Source organism: Solanum verrucosum, unplaced genomic scaffold (genome assembly GCF_900185275.1).
Source record: "Solanum verrucosum unplaced genomic scaffold, falcon-dt-bn FXZP01000091.1, whole genome shotgun sequence".
Lineage (NCBI taxonomy): Eukaryota > Viridiplantae > Streptophyta > Magnoliopsida > Solanales > Solanaceae > Solanum > Solanum verrucosum.
Window position 1 is genome coordinate 447,713 of NW_026020358.1, and position 11,910 is coordinate 459,622.

At 31.8% G+C, this 11,910-nt stretch overlaps 3 pseudogenes; 2 read left to right on the plus strand and 1 right to left on the minus strand.

Moving 5' to 3' along the window:
• The first annotated feature begins 2,033 nt into the window (after nt 1–2,033).
• LOC125837763 (uncharacterized) lies at nt 2,034–3,886 on the plus strand (annotated as a pseudogene).
• A 198-nt stretch (nt 3,887–4,084) lies between these two features.
• Nucleotides 4,085–4,992, plus strand: LOC125837764 (uncharacterized; annotated as a pseudogene).
• An 813-nt stretch (nt 4,993–5,805) lies between these two features.
• On the minus strand, nt 5,806–9,763 carry LOC125837765 (uncharacterized; annotated as a pseudogene).
• Between the last annotated feature and the right edge of the window lie 2,147 nt (nt 9,764–11,910).

Here is an 11,910-nt window from a genome sequence, read left to right on the forward strand (position 1 = left end):
ATGTCTCTCAGTCCGGGACTCATGGGGGACATATATGTCCATGCATCTGTCGCGGCGTGCAACATATATTGCGGCGCACGATACGTCCCTCGATAATAGAATCCATTGTGGCGTGCAATACGTCCCTTGAAATATAGTGTCCGTCGCGAAATGGTACATCCTTTTTAATTTCTTATTCTTTCTCAATTCACATAACACTTGTCACAACCATGTCTCAGAACAATGCAAATGACATGTTCACACAAATAATGAGGAGATGACCATTTTCATAACATTGCACAATTTACAACAATACAATTGTGATACAACATCAACAATGAATCAATAAGCCTTTCAAAACCATTCTCAACACATCACACACCAATAATTAATAACATAGCCTTTTATTACCCTTTTTTCATCATTAGAATTATTCAACATGGACAAGTCAACCCATCACCAAGTCACATTACTCTCCTACACATACCACAAGGAAATACACGATTCTATGCACTTAGCAAGGGCTTAGAAATCCACTTGCCTCAAATAATCGAAGAATCTCTCTGGGACTTGAGCCTTCCCTTTTCGTTGTACTTCCAACTCAAAGAAATCTATTCACATTAATAATCACAATAAGATTTCGAAACTAACAACACCCATATTACTATAGGTCTAGCCTAGACCCAAAACTCACACAAACCTAAAATCAAGTTCCTAAATTTTGATGTCAATTATCATGTCAATTCTTTCAATTCTCTCCAAATATCATATAAATTTAATGATATCACATAATACGATACACCTAATATTTAATTACATATAATATATTAAAATTGGTGTTGCATGATTGATAGTAAGAGATATACTCAATATTATTTTTTTGATTCCAAGATATAATGCCGAAACTCCCAAATTCTACAATGGCGCCATAATTCATTCTCTCATTTATATGTTTACATATGTTCCGTGCCATGATTGGCTCATCAATATACATTCCTTGATTATCAATCATTGTGCACTGCACTATGCCATAATTTCCCACCAAAATTGTCCCCAAACTCTTAAAGAATTATCAACCAAAGAAAACAAATTATACCCTAATGTTGTTTCATCCGCCAACCATCAAATCCTAATCAATGCCCTCTAACCCATATATATATATATATATATATATATATATATATATTTCCCTCTGTCCCTAATTACTTGTCCACTTTTAAAATGACACACTTATTAAGAAAGCAATTATTGACATAGTGAGTTTACCATTTTACCCATATTAATTATGAAGTAGATGGATTACAAATTTAAGATTTTTAAGAAATTCTATCTTTTTCAAAAAGTAATTAATTGAGGGTATAATAAGTAAAATTATTTTATCATTTCTTGATTTGTCAAAATGAACAAGTAATTAGGGAAAACTATAAAAGAAAAAGTGGACAAGTAATTAGGGACAGAGGGAGTATATTTGTACAAGGATAGAATATTAATTTGATAGATTTTGTTCTTACCTAAATACTCGTTGTAGGTCGCATAAGTTCTTCACGAACTTCTCTTTTTGCTTTCGTCCGTATAGGTGAGTTTCTACCTCTCTTTTTCTCTTTCTCAAATTGTGGACTAAAATATTAAACCTTACTAACTTATTTTAATAGTATAGGGTATTAAATAAAGTAAAAATTAAAGGAATCTCATAGTGTAGGATATAAATGACATCCTTTCCCAACTAATTTACATTTTACAAAAATCCCTTAAAAAGGTAGGCGAATGATACATAGCTACCGTGCTGATACATTGTCACTGATACACGCTAAATAACTTAATGTAGCGCTAAAAAAGGGAAAAAAACGTAATAATTAATTCTGTTAATTTAATTAGCTTAATTTACGCCTAACTGATCTTAAACATTCCTTATCTTAATTGGTAATCTACTCAGACATTACAAAAATTCAAATTTCAAAATTATATCTTCTACATTGAAGAACAATTTGTGAACATCCACCGATTTAGAAAAAACTAGAAATACGAATAAAACTCTGATTTTTTGCTGATACAAGATGAATATATCAATTTTACTGAGGCATTCAGGAATTTGGGTCAGCGAAGTGAAATATGAAAGTTACAAAAGTGACGAAATCGTTGTTGGACAATCAATTTTGTTTTTGAATCTCAAAGCAGCAATTTCAGCCAAGTTGGATATCGATGTATCAAGGAAAAACATTGAAATTAGTTACATCGTAGAAGGTAACTCGTGTCCGATGAAAATTAGAACGACATGGGTGTTAAACTTTATTAAGAAGTGAAAAAAAGTGAGCCAGGATTTGCAATGTATCCATTATGCATTGACATAAATGAAAAGATTGGCGGTGATGTACATAACTTTAATGGAACATGCGGAGAAATTACGTGTGTAGAAGGCACAACACAGGATACAGAAGCTCTTGCGGTGGTTGAATCAAGAATTTGTGATTCGTATTATATTCCAGAATTGAAAGTTACAAATTACATAATTGATTCAAATCGTATAGAGGTGAAGACAGGTCAGTTATATAAGGATAAATCAACACTCGTAGATGTGATAGCGAAATATAAGATAAAGAACAACTTCAATTGCAAAGTAAAGAGATCTGATAGACAAAGGTATGCGAGTATTTGATTTGTTTTGTGAAGAACTGTGGTTGGATTCGTTAGATCTATAAATGGTGATACCATTATTTTGTTTTAATGTATGATACATTATTAAATAGAAAGTCATTGATTTTGATTTTTTGTTTAGTTCGTTGAATATGATTTGTGGTAGATTGATAATGATACATTATTTGTTGATACATTAAGTTAATATTGTTGATACGTTCAGATTAGACTGTTTAAACATTAAATAATTTAATCGCACAAATCATGTAGCCGATACATTCCTTCATTTTGTGATACATGATTAATTATTTTATTTTTTTTGAATCTGATAAAAAATAATTGTGTTGGTCGTTAATATTATTGATACGTTGAGTTAATATTGTTGATATGTTAAGATAATACTGTTGAAACAATAAATAATCATGTAGCCGATACATTCAAAAAAATTGTGATATATGGATAAATTATTATTTTTTGAATCTGATACAAAAAATACATCATTCTTTGGTTACTTTGAACTTTAGTGTTTTATATATTATAACATGTAACTGCTATATGTATTAATATGATGAAAAAAATTGTACAGTTATGTGTTGGTATGCTTTTCGGATGAATGTGGCTAGACTATGAAGGCTTCCTGCAGAAAAAAATCTGATATCTTCAAAGTTAGATACTTCAATAGTGAATATACGTGTCCAATGCGGGATATGGCACTAACCAAAGTCCAAGCAACAGTCGGGTTTGTAAGTGGTGTGACTGCTCCAAATTGGTCAACCATAAAAGAATTCATACTCGAAAAGATATAATTGCTAATATTAAAGAATTCTATGGGGTTCAAATATTTTACCAGCAGGCATGGCGTGCTAAAGAACGTGCACTAGAAATGATAAGGGGTAAACCATCGGCTGGATATAGACAGATGCCGAGATACATATACATGCTAAATACTGTTTATCCAAATTCTTATATAAAGATGCAGAAGACTTAGGAAGATGAATTTATGTATATGTTCATAGCCTTAAGACCATTGATTAGGGGGTTCGATTACTGCAGACCAATAGTTGTTGTCGATGGTGCACATCTGGGCGGAGCTTACAAAGGGACATTTATATCAGCAAGCACACTTGATGGGGCAAGTATGTATTTTTTGTAGTTATGAGGTGTTTGTAAATGTTATGTATCAAATGAAATAATATGTATTGCTCTGTAATTAGGTTGCATATTTCCATTGGCATATGGTGTTGTGGACACTGAAAATGACAGTTCATGGACATAGCTCTTCGAACAATTCAAAAATGCATTTGGCGAGCGCGAAGAAATGTGTGTTGTATCAGATAGGAATGAGAGTATTATGAAGAGTGTAAGGATTGTGTTCCCAAATATACCTCATTATGCATGCATATGGTATCTTTGGAAGAATGTCCATGGAAACTTCAAAAGGAGCAGAAACACCCTAAGTGATCTATTTTACTCTATGGCCAAGGCATACAGAAAGGAGGATTTTGATAAATTGATGGCTAAGGTTGATAAAATTGATCACAGGGTTAAGGAGTACCTTGAGGATACAGGGTATGAGAAGTGGTCGAGAGTTCATTCAACAGTAAATAGAGGTAGAATGATGACTTCAAATATTGCGGAATGTATCAATGGTTGTCTTGTTGAAGCACGACAATTGTCTATATTAGAATTCTTGAAAGAAGTTAGAATTCTATTTGGTTCTTGATATTGCAAAAACAGAGAAATAGCCTCTTATACAAAGGACACATTGGGGAGAAGATTTGAAGAGGTATTGATTATAAACGCGTCTAAAAGTTCGAAGATGGAGGTATGTGCCATGATACATTATTTTATATTCTATGTATATAATTTGGTGTATCATTCTGCTGTTTGAACATGATTTCTTTGAAATAATTTTATAGGTGACTTTTTTAATGTACGCAGGTTGTTCCATCATCTGAATTTATTTTCTCTATTTATGAAGCTGGAAGAAGATACATTGTTTGTCTTGAGCGGAAAGTATGTTCTTGTGGAAGATTTCAACTAGATGAGATACCTTGCGCACATGCAATCGTTGTTTTAAAGGAAAAGAATGTTAAAGATATGCATCCATATTGCTCTGATTACTACAAGTCTGATGCATTAGCTAAAACATATGAGATTCCAATAGTTCCAATGCCAAATAAGGAAGATTGATCAGCTCCTGAGGATGTTGTAGCTGAAACTGTGTATCCACCTAGATACAGACGATTAGCTGGACGACCAAGGAAAAGAAGAAAAAAGAATGCAGATGAAAAGATTACAGTGAACACAAATTGTTGTGGACAATGTGGACAAGAAGGTCACAACAGAAGAACTTGTACTTTCTTTCCAAAAGAAAAGTGAAACCATCATAATGTTTATATGACATTAATGTTTTTGTTGAACAATTTTTCACATAAACAGTTATCAATGTTATTAATCAGTATTGTTGTTAAAAAATAATTAAACTGTATTGTTCATATTTGTTATTAATAAGTATTGTTGTTCAAAAAAATAGTTTGTTATGATTTGTGTATCAATGTTAATTCTGATAAATAAATTTTAAGGTACAATTATAAAGAAAATGTTGGTTAACGTATAAGCTAATGTATCATATGCATTAAATAATGAATAATTTCAGTAATGTAAATTCCTACATCAAATTATATAACGTTTGTTGTATCATATATATTAATTGGTTACTGTATCATTTGCATTAAAGCATACACAACCTATATGTTAGCAATAAGCTATTAAACGTGTATCATATACTATATATATTATGATACATACTTTAAACAATTAAGTTTGTAAACAGTTTATTTAACACAATAGTTATGAATCGTGTTTCATATACTATATTTATTATGTTGCACGTATAATATTAATTATAAATAATGAATCACATACGTTAAAGTTTCAAAAATCTATTTGTTAGTAATATGTTATTATATCTGATTACTTAGAAGATACATAATAACAATGAAAACATGTATCAACTACTATATATGTTATATATTGCACTTTTTCTTTATGTAATGCAATAATGTGTCTGAAAGTTAACTTTTTATAAGCAAAGTATGTTGGTCCATACAGTATCAAAACAGACTAAAACATGAGCGAAATTGTCAAAAGGATAAAAAAAAAAAACATTGTCTATGCATAGATACTTAATTACTACACTACGTGAACCAAATTTTCTTCTGGTGGTTGTGTGACTACACTCTTAGGTTTTAGTGGATCATCATTCTCACAAACGTATGCACCCTTAGCCTTCTCGCTGCCATAACTCCACAACAATGGTCCATATATTTTGCGTAGGTATTCAGGAAGAAAATCAACTAATGATGTTTCGATTTGGTGGCTTAGATACTCCGCAAATGTAGCAACATATAACCCACAGTCTTTACAAAAATGCAGAATATCAGTTATAAACTTAAATCATACATGATTCAAAAACAATAAAAGCACAATACTTACAGGCCGTCACTCTTTTGTTGCATAATGTCTTGGGCAAATTCAACCATGAAAGGAACTTGTGCCTCCAAAAGTGAACCAGAATTATTGTCTTTGTACGCATCACAATCAACAAAGTTTGTTTGCTCAGTTTTTTCAAAGAATCCACTGTACATGAGGTAAGAAGGAAGCATTTTAGACAACATTTTTATCTCGTGCGGAATTGATTTTTTCCTTGAGCCTAATGAAGAGTCATACATCCTTATCTCTATTTTTCAGTTCAACAACAACCAGCACCCAATGAAATTGTCCACCGCAATTAATCGGGATGTAAACATCGTCTACAAAATGCCATGTTAAAGCAGCTGAGATTTCAAAACCTTTGATGATGTTAGTGATTGACCTCTCATATATAGATACAGCTGAAGCGCGATCAATGTGTTCTTGGGTACTAAAAAGATCATCATCATTAGCCGGGTAATACCTTTCATAGGTATTTTTGATGTGTGAGGTGAACAAGCAGTTGGCTGTTGTGTATCTGTATTGATTCATGCTGAGGAGTTTTGATTTTTTACGGAGGTAGTAAAAAACAACATCGATGTGCTATAAAAAACATGATAAACGAAATTAGAAACTTGTAAAAAAGGTCTATGATAGAATTGATACATTAAATGATAATCTAAACAAATACTAATTTGATAGTTTATTTGATTGTATCCGGGATGATTTTTTGTAGCATGTTGTTCTATATCAATGTATCTGATACATGCTTAAATTGTTTCATTAAGAACTTTACCTGATCAGTCCAACATTTGTTTGGTTGTGACATGGCATAGAACCAGTTTTTGTTAATCGGAAATGCAACAACAAAATTCATCATCTCAAATTCAAAAGAAGAGGCTTTTGATCTGTATTTATCCTCCAATGGTTTCCTGTGATAATATTTGTATTATCAATTGGTTACATCAAAATAAGTTAATCCAAACATTTACAAAATATATGTATAAAACTTACTTATTGGCATGATTTTTGAGAAGCCTTTTGGTTAACCACTGCATATACTCATCAACTAGTTTAGACGAAGGTTGATATGTAATCCCACATCCTTCAAATGGAAAATACAGACGAACATCATCATCCAATTTCTGTTTTCCCTTATCACTTGACCCAAAAGAAGTCACGTATGAAGATTGAATAATTCTTGAAGGCATCATGTTTCTAGGCGCAGAGTCTTTGAATGACTTCTAACAACAATCTCGATGGTTGGATTATCAGTGGGTAATTGACTATCAGACAACAAATCATGACTGTCAGTTAAATCATGTGGATTGTAAACACACAATGGTTTAGCAGGAATAGGAACTTTTCCTAGATCGGATACAAGTGCATCTATTGCTGCTTGAGTTGAGGGCGATATTGTTGTTGATGTGGAAGAATCCTGTATAATAAGATATTATATCTTTTTTAGTGTCATTGCATATAATGAATATTAGTGTCATGATGCATAATTGATAAATATACCGATGTATCAATTGTTATTCTAAAAGGCTTAAAATGACGGATGTTGTGTTGAACTGTGTCAACACTATCTTCATCCATGTTTACTTCATTTAAAGCTTGTGGGGCTTGATTTGCTTCATCATCCTGAATATAAGCATGTTGTATGTATCAGTTATCCATTATACTAATTATGTATGATATATATATATATATAAAAATGTATCAAAGAAAATTGTAATGTTTAAAGTTTTGATCATACCGATACCTTCTTAGGATCATTTGCTTCAGTATCAGCATGAGTACTTTCATATATAGGTTGGAGCTCTGAAACACGCTTCATTTGTTGTTGGTTACTGATAGTATGATCAATCTATATTTGAATTTTTAATAATAAAAAAGGTGTTAACATAATTGTTACTGAAACATTATTTAACATAAGTGATGAATATAAAATTGAAATATATAACTGATTAATGAGATAGAAGATTCGGTGAATCACTATAACTATATATATGATCTATATGTGCTAATACATATGATTATGATTCTTAATACATACTTAATGTATGAGGTATAACGACAATTACAAACAATGTATCAGATACATACCTCTGCATTGACATGAACTTGATGTCCATCCTCATTAACAGATACACCAACCTCAAAATCAGCTACACCAATTGCATCAGCAAGATTAGTCCGTATATGTGAAGATGGTTGTTTATTGCTTGATTGAGGATCAACTTTGTTGTTTTCCTTGTGTCGAGATAGCATCAATTGCGAGTGGTTTTCCTTTATCAAGATTACAAGTTCCTCAAATTTCTTGTCAACCTATCAAAAAGTTATAAAAAAAAACAACTACAATTAGAGTCAATATAAAGAAAAAATAATAAAATCAAAATAATTACTTACGTAATTCTTCAAATGATCTTTCAGTTTTTCAATATCTGGAATTACATAGTTGACTTTTTAAGCATTTGCAGAACCGTGTACATTAGCATCTGGTGTCGGAGGACCATCTGGAATAGAAAATGGCTGATTTAATGACACATTGGACTGATCTGGCTGTCTTGGTTCTGACACTTTTGTTTTAGGTGTATCCACTTTCTTTCTTCTTTTTGGTGGTGGTGCAGATGATGTATCAGACACTCTAGATGATCTCCTTAACAACTGTTTGGGAGGTCTTGTGGAGAAATCATCGAAATCAGCAATGTCATTCGGTTGAACTATCTTGGGATTGACAGATGTTGTGGTGGGTAAAGAAGGAGGATCATGTTCATCTTCAGGTAAATCAAAAGCTACAAGTTCATCCGGTGTTGGCACAATGTTTGAACATGCATTCTGGAAAAATAATTTTTTAATATTAAGAGATAAAATTATGTATCCGAACACAGAAAAAAATGATTTTAGAAAGACAAACTTGCAACCTTACAACTATATACTTAATTGTGTATGAAATGTAATATAAAATGGGATTCAATGTTACCTCTTGAAAAATGCTAGTCATAAGCATTTCAAACTTTGGCTTTAAAGCCACAACCCTCCAATTGCAAATTCTAGGGATGACATTTCGTTATTTGACAGCAATTTCAGGATTTAATTGGGATGCAAATTCATATGTCCATACGTTAAGTGCATAAGGCATTCCATATAACCGATACAACTGTTTGCTAAGATTAAAATCCTGTCGGAGTGAATCCACGAGCTTTGTGAATGCAATCTGTCCCCAAGGATATACTTGATATCTACCATCTTCAACCATTAAGAATTCGTTAACAGTTATTGAAGAATCACCAGTTTGAGCCAAAATGAATGTATGGAGAAAGTATAGGATAGCCATCAAGAGTGCATCCTGATTATTCTCCCAGTTGCCCATCAAAAATCGTTGGACTAGATGATTCTTGCTTACACTTTTAACTGCAGTAGGAAAATATTTTTGAAATAGCCTACATGGAGTTGATTTTGGGTATTCAAAGTTTTTGGTATTGCCTTTACATTTAAGACCAGTTATTATTACAAATTCTTTTATACCAAATTTCAAGATAACCCCGTTTGCATGCCTAATATGCAACACCTTTGAGTTGCCTTGATCCAATTCTAACAACAACAAGCATTTATTGATTTGACCCTGAAAATTACATTTAGGAATATCTAAATAGGGTCCAAAAATTGTAGCTCTAAACAGTTCAATTACATCATCCCCTATAGACTTCTGGAACTCCTCCAAAAAATTTGTGTTAAAAGGGACACCAAACCTTATGGAATGTGTTGGTACCTTTTTTATAACATATTTGATTGACTGCAAAATGAAAAAGAAAATTATACTAAATAAAAACTCCAAATCACACTACACAACAAGTAATGATACATAATAAAAACAAATTAATACATAGAAAAATACATGCTACCAGACTTTAACAGAATCGTATTATAAAACTTGATACAATATACAGAAGGATGCCCTGTATGATATATTATTAATGGTGCCTTTTTTATAACATATTTGATAGACTGCAAAATGACCAGATACTATTTAGGCTTAAGTCATCTGCGGCCACTTAAAGTTGTCTGCATGTTTCACTTGAACACCTCAACTGAGACTTGTACCTATTGAACACCTCTAGTACTTCAGATTGATACCTATTTGCCATTTTTTTAATAATCAGCCCTAAATATTAAGTGAGTGAGATACACTCTCGATGACATGACACAATAACAACTTAAATTATGACATATGTCATGTGGGTCAAAAATATTATTAAAAAAATAAGGAAAAGAAAAAAGACATTTTAAAATTAAAAAATTATTATTATGTGAGCCCTTATACAACTCACCCACCCACCCACCAAACACTCTTCCCTTGTTGCTGCCCATCGGAACCATCCACCCTATTATTTCTTGCTCTCTAATTTTCTTCTTCTTCTTTGGATTGAACAATGTTACTTATTGTGATTCAAAAATAAACATTATTATACATTTCACCCACTCAAATTCTTTCCCTGCTACACATCAAATCGCCGACCACCACCGACAACATTTTTCTCTTTCTTTTTTTCCTTGTTCTTTAACTTAATTCAACATGGAAGTTTTAGATTCAAAAATATTTTTGTAAAAAAAGAAATAAAATTTTGAGAGTAAAATAATGTTTCGTAGATTAATTCAGTCCTAGATTTAAAGAATAAAAAACACGACCAAGTCATCCTAAATCTGAAGAAAAAAACACGACCAAGCTATTCTAGATCTGAAGAGAAAATAACGACTAAGCAGCGGCATTAATGGCATAGATAATAGTGGCTGCTTAAATGAGGAGGAAGAGACGAATGTGCAAGCGGCGATAATGAAAAATCTGAAAAAATAAAATGATCGCGATGGTAAAGAAAGTGAAGTGGCTAGAGAAAAAAATGAAAAAGAAGGGTGTATGATGGCGGCGGCGATGACGGCTGCCGGACAAAGTAATGGTAACCAACCCAAGGAAGAAGAAAGAGACTTTTTTTTTAAAATTTAAAAAATGTCTAATTATCTGTTTTCATGCGCTCAGCAGCGGTGAATCACACTTGAAGTGCCATGTAGGCAAAAAGTGTTCAAGCGGTATCAATTCAAACTCGTAGAGGTGTTCAATAGGTACAAGTCTCTGTTGAGGTGTTCAAGTGAAATATGCGGACAACTTTAAGGGTCCGCAGATGACTTAAGCCTACTATTTATAATGATATCTTATGATACATACATAAAAAGACCAAATCACACTACACAACAAGTAATGATACGTAATAAAAACAAGTTGATATAGAAAAATACATGTTACCAGACTTCAACAGAGTCGTAGTATATGTTGTGCCGTAATTTAACTATTTCTAGAAAAATCACTTTTTGAAATGTTCTAAGTATAAAACAATTTGAGAAAAATACTTAGAAAAGAGTCGCCACTTAATTTTTTAAAGAAATTAAGAAAACTTATAATTTTCAAAGATTTAAACAGAAAAAATTATTTGAAAATACCAAAGAAGGTTCGGGGTTCAATTTACACTTCGAGAAGGGTTTAAGCATTCGAAGTGTCCGCTAACATGCGGTTGACCTGCGACTTGACTAAAATATATTTTTTGACTAATTTTTAGAAAAGGTGATTTAACATAAGAAGAATAACTTACAATATTTTGTTAACTTTAAAAAAAAGTTAAATAAGTGACACATTTATTTTATTTTATTTTTTAGAGAAAAGGGATCCAAAATGAAATATTCGACTCGAAATACAAGTCATTGGAATATTAACAAAACTAGATTAATTAGAATTTATTTAATTCATTTTTAAACCAATTTGATAAATTAAAA